The sequence below is a fragment of the Anas acuta genome, chromosome 1 (genome assembly GCF_963932015.1).
Source record: "Anas acuta chromosome 1, bAnaAcu1.1, whole genome shotgun sequence".
In the NCBI taxonomy this organism is placed as follows: Eukaryota; Metazoa; Chordata; class Aves; order Anseriformes; family Anatidae; genus Anas; species Anas acuta.
This window is the reverse complement of record NC_088979.1, coordinates 71471523-71482260: the sequence shown is the minus strand read 5'-3', so window position 1 is coordinate 71482260 and position 10738 is coordinate 71471523.

Below are 10738 nucleotides of genomic sequence, written 5' to 3'. Positions count from 1 at the left end.
ACTGTAGCAGTTCCCTCAGATAAAGCCAAGATACAAAGATGTCAGAGAAACACTGCCCTGGAGGACTTTCCTATCTGTGACTTTGATAAGATTTCAACAGTTTCAAGTTTCATCTACTTTTGCCAAATACTCAAAAATGGACTGGCTAAGTGTCTCTTTTCACTTCTATTCTGCTTTTACTACTGCTCAAGTGATATACACTTCTGCAATGATTGCCTTAGCATGAATTAATAGGTAGGGTAAGCATTGTGTCCCTTAAAGTGATGGGCTTCAGCTGTGCCAAATGCAGTCATCTCCAAGTTCTGGAAATAAATACAGCTGTATGGAATCACAAACTAATGAAGTGAAGTCTTCCTGGCTGAGTCTATAAATTACTTGGCAATTGTGTAACCCAGCAAATATTAGGGTGCTTTGATCCAGCAGTTTTCTAAGCAGAAAATAGTTTTTGTTTGCTTGATCTGTTAGGGAGACTGGGCAGGGATGGAGTGAATGGTTGGAATATAGCTTTTTCTCCTTTTCATGTTGAGTAGGGATAATGCCTGGGAAATCATCTTCCTGAGTCTGGTGATCAAAATGTTTGGTAATGTAGGCAAAAGGCTTACTGGATCTTCTAGTAAATTTGTAACATTATATTAAAATGAAGTTGCAAGTAAAACATTTGAAGTTGGGAAGTGGATGTAATAAAGCAGATGGTGATTTAGAGTACTGTAATTCCCTGATCTTCATTAAAAGGTGATTAAAATCCCATCCCTATGTGACCCTCATCACTTCAGTAGCTGACCACCCTGCAGATTTCTCTGTTCGTTGCATGGGGATTGCATATCATGATACAACATTCACCTGATCAAGCACTGGTTTCTCCCTGCATTCTTATGTACCTCAATACTACATTGAAAAGGGGAGTGATTCACCTAATCCCCAGGCAGATATTTACAATGCTACCTTGGGCTCCTTTTGAGTTGTCCACCTTTATGTTCTAATTTCTGTCATGTTTCAAAACTTTCAGGAAAGTGGTATCAAGGTGTAAACTGAAAATCCTTCAATGATCATTGTCACCACCCTCTAAATCATGAGTTTGATTACTGTTATGACATGCCTTTCACACTTCTGAACAGTAGTCAAGAAAACAAACCTCCAGAGCTGGATGTAGCCCTTCAAGCTAAACTTTGGCTTTACAGTCAGATAATTATTATTGCTGTGATCACTCTTACTACTGGAAAACTGACTGGTTTGATTTCCATCTGCTGGAAGATAATTGCCTGTTTTACTTTGGTGGACTGCCTTTTTTTTTATTTCATGGTACTCCAGTTATGGCTTAGTGCAGCACTGGAATTGTATCCTGATGAGAAACCATGATGTCACTGAGCAGCTGATGAGATTAGAGAGGACCACTTCCCTCATGCTGAAAGAGGCAGTGTCATTTATCAAAAGGTAAATGACTGTGGTTTTCTTTAAAAGCGGGAGGATACTCTGGGCTCTTGGAATAGTATTTTTTTTCCACAATACCTAGAGCTATATCTTGATAACTTTGAAACTCACATCCAAGTTCCCTACTAAAAAAAACAAAGGACTTAAATTTTAATTGCAACTGCCCACTTTTGAAGTGATAGCAAATGAGATGGCTTTTCACCAAATCATACATGACCATCTCACAATACACTCTAATCTGTACATAGTTAATTCACTCCAAGATTAACCAGCTTATTTTTACATTTTACTCTACAAGCCTCATTTTTGCTTTTTCTCATAATCCTTATAAAACACACAGATAAAAGGTGCATGATGCACAAAATCTTGTGAAAATCTCAAAACACCTGAATTCCATTTTCATGCCATTCAAACACTTGAAAAGGGAACTAAGATCATTCATTTACTAGCTTCAAGTTACTCTTTGGCCTGCACAGCTGATGATAAACAATTCAGTGTGCCAAATATCTTTCTGGAAAACAAAGAGAATAACTATTCTTTTCTTAAAATCTGTGAAAACAAATGTACTGACAAGTATAAAAGGCCATCTTAGAAAAGCCATATAAATCTTAAAGTAAACATAAGACTGTATCCATTTGCATTTAATTAAAGAGGCATCAGAGCCAGTCAACTGATTCATTTAAGCACTGTGTAAATGCTATGCCTGTTTACACATCGGAATTTGAAAATAATCTGGCTGGAAATGATCCTTCTTGCCTACATTTAATCCAACAATAATTAACTATGATCAATGAGGTGCGTTATGTGTGGGCACAGTATAGACCCATTATGTCTATGCATAGATGAATATGAAAACTCAAAATATTACAAATGTACATCAAAAATGATTATCATTTTTTGTTGTTTTTTAAGAAACAGGTATGGACCATTCCTTCTCTTTGTTTCCTTTCTACATGTTCACACCCCTCTCTTCACCACAGCAAAATTTATTGGGAAAAGCCATCATGGTTTATATGGAGACAATGTAGAAGAAATGGACTTGATGGTGGTTAAGTATTCTTGATGAAGGATGTGTTTCAGATACATATGCCTGTGTATTTTAAAGCAGGAGAACTAATAAAACCAAAATATCCACAGAAATTTAAGCTGTTAAAGACTTCTCATAGCGCATTGCAAAAGATTATTATTGAAACATTATAAATGTGGGGTGATTTTTCTAATTGCTTAATAGGAAACTTTCCGTCTCTCTTCTTAAATTTAAGGCAAAATTCTGGATTCACTTGACAAGGAAGGTTTGGAAAATCATACGTTCACATACTTTGCCTCTGATCGTGGAGGACACTTGGAAGCTCAGGATGGCTCTGCCCAGCTAGGTGGCTGGAATGGTATTTATAAAGGTAGAAAATTCATTATGGCCTTACATCTAGGTCAGAAACAGGAACAATGAATTTGCCTGTCTGCAGCTGTCAAGGCTGGAGTGAGTTATATTGTTTTCTAGCTTGAAATACAGGTGACATTCAGAGGTAATTTAATCTTAAAGTTACCTTTTTTTTCAGTAAAGTGCAAGTGTTATTACACATCTCCTTGATAAAGAGATTGTATATTTTGATACCTGTAAACTATTCAGTGTTCTCAGATGAAAGTCACTGAAAAAAATGTGATAGTTCCCTGTATCTCTCCCCTTGCCACCTCCAATAAGACTGTTCCTGATTTGCTTGTTTTTTCTCATTATCTTCAAGAAATCATTGCTACTCACCTAATTGTTATGAAATAGGGTAAGGACACATTGTGCTATGACTTGCAGCAACCATGTAGTCCCTGTATGCTTTTATACTCTATGCAAAATCGGTGATTAGCATAAGATCTGAATGACTTTGGTGGTCTACAAAGACCTCATTCTCTACCTCCTACTCTGTGCTGTGAATTATGCTTCAACCTGCTCAGTGGTGTAGTAGCTTTTTCAAGCGAAAAGGATATGCTTTCATTACATATTCTCCCACTTACCCCAGTAGCCCTGTGTCATCATGCAGATGACACCAAGTTAGGTGTGTGTGTTGATCTGCTCAAGGGTAGGAAGGCTCTGCAGGAGGATCTGGACAGGCTGGATTGATGGGCTGAGGCCAACTGTGTGAAGTTCAACAAGGCCAAGTGCCGGGTCCTGCACCTGGGGAACAATAACAGAGCTACAGGCTGGGAGATGAGTGGTTGGAAAGCTGCCTGGCGGAAAAGGACCTGGGATTATTGGTTGATAGTCAGCTGAATATGAGCCAGCAGTGTGCTCAGATGGCCAAGTGTCCTGGTTCCGCTCGAGTGGGCAGCCGAGCGCTCAGCCGCTCACTCACTCCCCCTCCTCAAAGAGGAATGGGGAGAAAATATGTGAAAAGGGCTCAAAGGTTGAGACAAGGATGAGAAAATCACTCAGTAATTATTGTAACAGGCAAAATAGACTCGACATAAGGAGATAGTAAGATTTATTGCCTATTACTAACAAGCTAGAGAAGTGAGAAACAAAGGAAAGAAACCAAAAGCACCTTCCTCCCCATCCACCCTCTTCCACCTCCTCCCCCCGAGCAGCGCAGGGGAACGGGGGAATGGGGGTTATGGTCAGTCTACAGCACTTCTTCTCTGCTGCTCCTTCTCAGTCACTCTCGTCCCCTGTTCTGTGGTGTCCCACCCACGGGATGCAGTCCTTGATGAACTGATCCGGCGTGGGCTTCCCACAGGCAGCAGCTCTTCCAGAGCTGCTCCAGATATGGGTCCATACCATGGGGTCCATCCCTCAAGAGAAAACTGCTCCAACCTGGCTCCCCCACGGGCAGCAGCTCCTGCCAGGTCACCTGCTCCTGCGTGGGCTCCTCTCCACAGGCTACAGGTCTGGCCCGGAATCTGCTCCGGCAGGGGTCTTCCACAGGCGGCAGCCTCCATCGATGCAGGTCCACCTGCTCCACCGTGGTCTCCTCCACGGGCTGCAGCATGGAACCCTGCTCCACCGTGGTACTCCATGGGCTGCAGGGGGACATCCTGCTTCACCATGGTCCTCACCACAGGCCGCAGGGGACTTCTGCTCCGGCACCTGGAGCACCTCTCCCCCTCCTTCTACACTGACCTTGGTACCTGCAAGGCAGTTCCTCATTCCCTTCACTCTCTCAGCTGCTGTGTGGCGCAGCATTTTTTTCCCTGTCTTAAATATGCTCTCACAGAGGCGCAAAACATCGCTTATTGGCTCAGCTCTGGAAAACAATGGAGCCCTTCCCAAACGTGGAGCAGCTTCTAGATCTTTCTCACAGAAACCACCCGTATGGCCCCCTGCTACCAAAACCTTGCCACTTAAACCCACTACACCAAGAAGGCCAACAGCATCCTGGCTTGTATAAGAACCAGTGTGACCAGCAGGGCTAGGGAAGGGATTGTCCCCGTGTCCTTAGCTCTGGTGAGGCTGCACCTCGAGTAGTGTGTTCAGTTTTGGTCCCCTTGTTACAAGAAGGACCTCAAAGTGCTCGACTGAGTCCAGAGAAGGGCAATGAAGCTGGTGAGGGGTCTGAAGAACAAGTCTTATGGGGAGCAGCTGAGGGAGCTGGGATTGTTCAGCCTGGAGAAAAGGAGGCTCACTGGCGACCTTATTACACTCTACAGGTACCTTAAAGGAGGCTGTAGTGAGGTGGGGGTTGGTCTATTCTCCCATGCGCCTGTCGACAAGACGAGGGAGAATGGGTTGAAGTTGTGCCAGGGGTGTTTTCGGTTGGATATTAGGAAAAAATTATTTACTGAAAGGGTTGCTAGGCATTGGAATGGGCTGCCCAGGGAAGTGGTTGAGTCACCACCCCTGGAGGTCTTTAAAAGACTTTTAGATGTAATGCTTAGTGATATGGTTTAGTGGAGGACTGGTTAGTGTTAGGTCAGAAGTTGGACTAGGTGACCTTGAAGGTCTCTTCCAACCGAGATGATTCTGAGATTCTGTGATCATACCACTTCATCCTGTGTCTTGTCATGAATAGGTGAGAAAGTGCACTGGAGGAGGTTTAGGCTCTGTTACCAGCAATGAATCATCCACTTCTTATCCAAACTTCTGATATGTTTATTTTCCCAAAACAGATTGCTTCCAATTCAAAACCTTCTTAAGCCTCTCCACAGGACACAGTCAAGGTCAAAGACATGAAATTTTGGCTCCCATGTGGTGGATGCTTTGCTGCTGAGCAATGGAGCTGTTGGCTCTTACCAAGGAGAAGGGCTTTCAACTAGTACACTGATCTTCTATCTCACTCTGTATTTCCTGCCTTTGCTTGATAAATTATTTCTTTTTATGCATAATAAGACTGATTCATAAGCCTGAAGGGATCTAGCAAAGGCAGTGTTTTTGCCATATTGAACGTCTTAATTAAAATAGATTTCTGCCTTCAGAGTTAGTTAAATATTGTCTTAATATATAGAGAGCATCAAGATGCTTATGCTGGTAGCAAGTTGGAGAAGGATGTTTTCCTTCCATTTTAAGTAATGTGTATATGACTTGATTTCTTAGGTTCAGATTTTTTGCTTCTAGGTTGTTCAGAGATGTTGTATTAAGCATTGGGAGAGTCAGGTCCAAATCTCAATTTCAAAAATGCAAAATGTGTATAAAGTATATGGAAATGTAAGTGTTAAGGACACAGATTTTGAAGGGAATTCATGGCTACAAAAATAAGATTTTTTTTTTTTTACAGCTATTTATTAAAGTGGGATATTAACTCTCAAGTCTTGTGTAATTTTAAACAGAATATCAAATATTTCTTCAGTCTTGTGAGTACTTCCTCTGTGAGTTCTTCCTCATGAGTTTCCCTCTGAACTGCCGTATGTTGATTAATTTTACTGCAGGTAGAAAAGGCATGGGAGGCTGGGAAGGAGGGATTCATGTGCCAGGAGTATTCAGGTGGCCAGGAGTGTTACCTGCATGCACAGTTATCAATGAACCTACAAGTCTGACGGATATTTATCCCACAGTTGTTCATCTAGCTGGAGGAATATTGCCACAGGACAGGTGGGGAGATGTTTTCAACAAGAGAAATTGATAAGAGACCTAACTACTAAATAATTACAATGTTGTTGTTTTTTGTATCATCCTTGGAGATCCCACAAATATTCCATTATTCTCAAGTCTAGTCTAAGATTTTAAACTAGAGGACAAATCCCCCCAGATATGCCCACAGGTATGCATGTCACCAGAGGAGTTGCTCCTGCAAAAGACCAGGTGCTTCTTTCAAAAACAGGTTCGGCATCTCTCATGAAAGAATTGGTGGCTGAGGTTCTTCTGGTACTGACTGACCTCAGTTATGGACACAAATTCCACTTTAGATTCCTCCTAAAATGATTAAACACATTCTTGTCCAACAGATTTCTAAAAGCTCCTTTGAAATGTGCTATATATAAACAATTATGAGATCAGTATTGATTTTCTGAATAAAGGGTATTTTTCCAATAGACCAAACTCTAAATGGAGTTCAAATATTGCTGGCATGAGTTGACCCAGCTATTTTTAAACTAAATAAATAAATTAATTAAAATCTAGGTATTTAAAATACTAATTTACAATCTTCTGGCTGCTCTAAATCTATGAGCAAATTATTCTTTATGCTGTCTCTAGCACCAGTGTAGCTAATGCAAAATCAGTAATAAGTATACAGTTCACTCTGTCAGGTTTGTCCCCACTTAAGTACATTTCTCCCATTACATTAGGGTGATTGATGGACGAAACTTGATACCTTTACTGCAAGGAAGAACTCAAAGTTCAGAGCATGAGTTCCTGTTTCACTATTGTGGGTCCTACCTGCATGCAGTGCGGTGGCACCAAAAGGACAGTAAGTGTAAATGTTTGCTCCGTGTTAACTGCTGAATATGAGGTTTCTCCTCCTGTTGGCTGTTTTGCATATTGACAGGTTTATTATATGATAGGTGTTTATCTGTAATGATATCTGAGATTCTTTAAATTGTTATGCATGATATATCAGTAATTCTAGGTAGCTGGAGGTGTCTTACAGCAAAGAGAGATTTGTAATAAAGGAAATGTATTATAGAAAGTGGGGTATACACTTTATAGAAAGTGGGGGGAATACAGGCTGTCTACTACTGCATTGGAAGATGGATGTTGTTGTCTTCATATTTGTAGTGTTTTCCATCTTCAAAGTCAGTACTCAGTGCAGAGGATCTGATTTGTGATGATGGGAGAGCCAGGGCGTATGAGAAGAGGTATCTGTAGTAAATAGTCATATTCCTTGAATACACTTTAACTTGAAGACACTTTCCATTTTTCTCCATTGTCTTATAGTCATGCCATAAGATTTCTTTCCTGCCTGGTGAAGCCATCTGGAAGGCTCATTATGTGACCCTAGTCTTTCATCCACTTGGGGCTGGGACTTACTATGGAAAAGGAAATTTGCCCGTGTTTTGGGGAAGGCATGACCCATCATGAGCCTCCGTTGCTGTTTGACTTCTCACAAGACCCTTCTGAAGCCAAACCTCTGTTGGCTGACACTGAGCCCCTCTTTGACACTGTGGTAGAGCGGACTGGGAGAGCCATAGAAGAGCACCGCAGGACACTGACTCCAGTACCAGAGCAGCTCTCCCTGTACAACGTCGTCTGGAAGCTGTGGCTGCAGCCCTGCTGTGGGACATTCCCTTTCTGTTGGTGTGATAAGGAAGGTGACAGCACACAAAATTTGTGAGATGAATGTCAGGTAACTTGTCCTGAGGCACTAAGTCCTCTGCTGAACAAGCTTTCAGAAAATAATCAGGTCTTTCCACTGTCTGGTCAGCAAAGTGGATGAAATAAAGAAAAGTAATGTTGAGTAGAGATTTTCCCCTTTATTCCTCACCAGTATTCAGAAGTCTAAGTAAGTCCTGTATTTTATGGTAAAGGGCTTGATTGGATGGATACTGTGGTGTTTGTTTGTTTGTTGTTTGTTTGTGGTTTTTGTTTGTTTTTGCTTTCAGATTTACATGTAAGAGACAACTGTCCTAATAGGCCTAAACTCTGTCAAAATTATGCCTGCTCAAAGAAGACAACTGGAGAACTCTGCAGAGAGCCTAGTGTATAGTGTTGAGCAGGCATACAGTAAGAAATATTGGACTTACCTAGAACACTACGTGTTTGCAGTCATGCCCTGTGGTCTATAAATCATAGTTATCCAACACAGCAGTTTGAGTTATTATTGCTTCCTGTATTCTTCTGTTATCTTTCCAAGAATATTGTTGAGACTCTGAACAATTGTAAGTTTGTGAAGGATAATCCTCAAGCTGTAAATAACTTTTTGAGTAGAAGAATAGAATAGAATAGAAATTGAATAGAACTAGAACTTTGACTAGCACTTTTTTTAAGCTGTAAATAACTTTTTGAATAGATTTGCAGCTTTAGTTGAGTGACAATAACACATATCACAGATAGTAGAAAGTACCAAACACTGAAGTCCGGTATAACTCTGCAATACTGTCAAAAGAGAGAGAATCATTTTGCTCTACAGATGGAGGTCTTGGTGCGTACTAACTTGGCAAACAGCAGTTTTATTGAATAAAAGATGCCAATTAAAGTGTTTTGGATAAATAGCTTGCACTGTTTCAAAGTCAGTTAGCAAAACACAGTTCATTTGAGAGTTATATTGGAATTAGTGCTCATAAATATTTGGCAGCAGTATACTTATGTTTACAAACTGTAACTTGTAAAAATGGATCATGCCAATACTAGTTTAAAAAAAAAAAAAACAACAACAACAAAAAAAAAACTGCTAGTGATGTGATCCTAGCCAGACTTTCTAAGGAGGCAAGTGACTTTGTTTGCACTGAAGATTGCAGTGAAATTGCAGAGATTTTAGTGCTTAAAACTGTATTTTTGACCATTCTTTGCAGTATGTAGATGAAGTCAGAGTTTATCACAAGCACACTGCTAAAACTCTGTTGAGAAATTGGGCTTTGAAGTGAGGAATTGGAAAGTGAATGTTTGTAGGGATTTTTTTATTCTCCTATGACTGCCCATACAAGCATTTTACTTGCTAAGCCAGTTTAGTTGCTTAACTGTTTCTTTATCATCTCAGTGTTTTTTCATAAGTATTACATAACAAAAAAAAAAAAAAAAAAAAAAAAACAGATTTCTGTTTGTGTCATTTCAATATTTAGCTTCTTCTGTACAACAAGTTCAATCTGAAAACTTGTCAGAGTTATAAGGGAATATTACCACTGTCAGCGTCTCTTTGTAGTACTGAGATGTGAGAAACAGAGAGGCCATATAAAGCACACAAAAACTCAAATGTTTTTTCTGGCAGAGAATTCACCAGTAGTAGTGTGTAGTGAGGAAACAACAAATTCCTGTACTTTGGTACAATTTAAACACAGCTGAAAAGGAGGAAATACTACAGGGCTTGGAATGCAAATAAACATAATCCCCTTTCTGCTTCATTGTTACAAACTTTTTTTTTTTCTTCTCCTAATAAATTATCTTGGTTTAAAAATTAATTTTGTTGAAAACAATGTTATCATAGGTGTTACCTTTGCTTTGGGTCACTAACATAGTGGTGAGTAATAGGATGCAAGGGGTGCACAAGCAGCCTCCACTTCCAGACATAGTTTTATTACTAGGGAAAAATTCAAAGCATTTTTTGTTATTATTATTTTTTCCTTGTGGTTTTAAAGATATGCCAGCAGCAGCATGGGCACATCTTCAGTAGAAATCACATGGTCAGAACAATGGAAACAGTCTAGAAAACTGAAAGAAAAATTTAGTCATAATTTGGACCAAAGACAGATGTAATTTAATTCTTACCTTATTGGCAATTTTTAAAGTCACACCTTTCCCAAAGTGTGACATAATTTTCAAGAGAGACAATTCTCAATAACAATCTTTGCACCAGAAAGATCACAAGCTGTTAAGTAATTGTACTAAATAAGTATTATAGTCAAACAGGTCTTAGTAAAAATAGCCAAATTTGATACCTTGTGTCTTATAAGGTAACCAAGCATAGTCATGTGTGCAAGGTTATCCCTGCCAATGTGTTGTACGAACCCACCAGGTGAAGCTGCTACATCTTTCTGCCTCACTGACTTCTGCTTACTTCTCTCGAGTGCAGTTAAATTCACCAGTCGCAATGTTCAAGAGACTGGAAGGACTGCAATGTCAACAAATGAACAGATGAGAGTTTCTCTGATTGCTCAAGACCTTTAGAAGGGTAAAATGCATTGCAGCAGAGCTAACTTCACAAATTGTATGTGTGCAAGGAGGAACACTAAACCTGCAGCTGTGAGAGAAGACAGTGCAATTAATATCTTCAGGTAGGTTTAATATCACAGTAGGTTT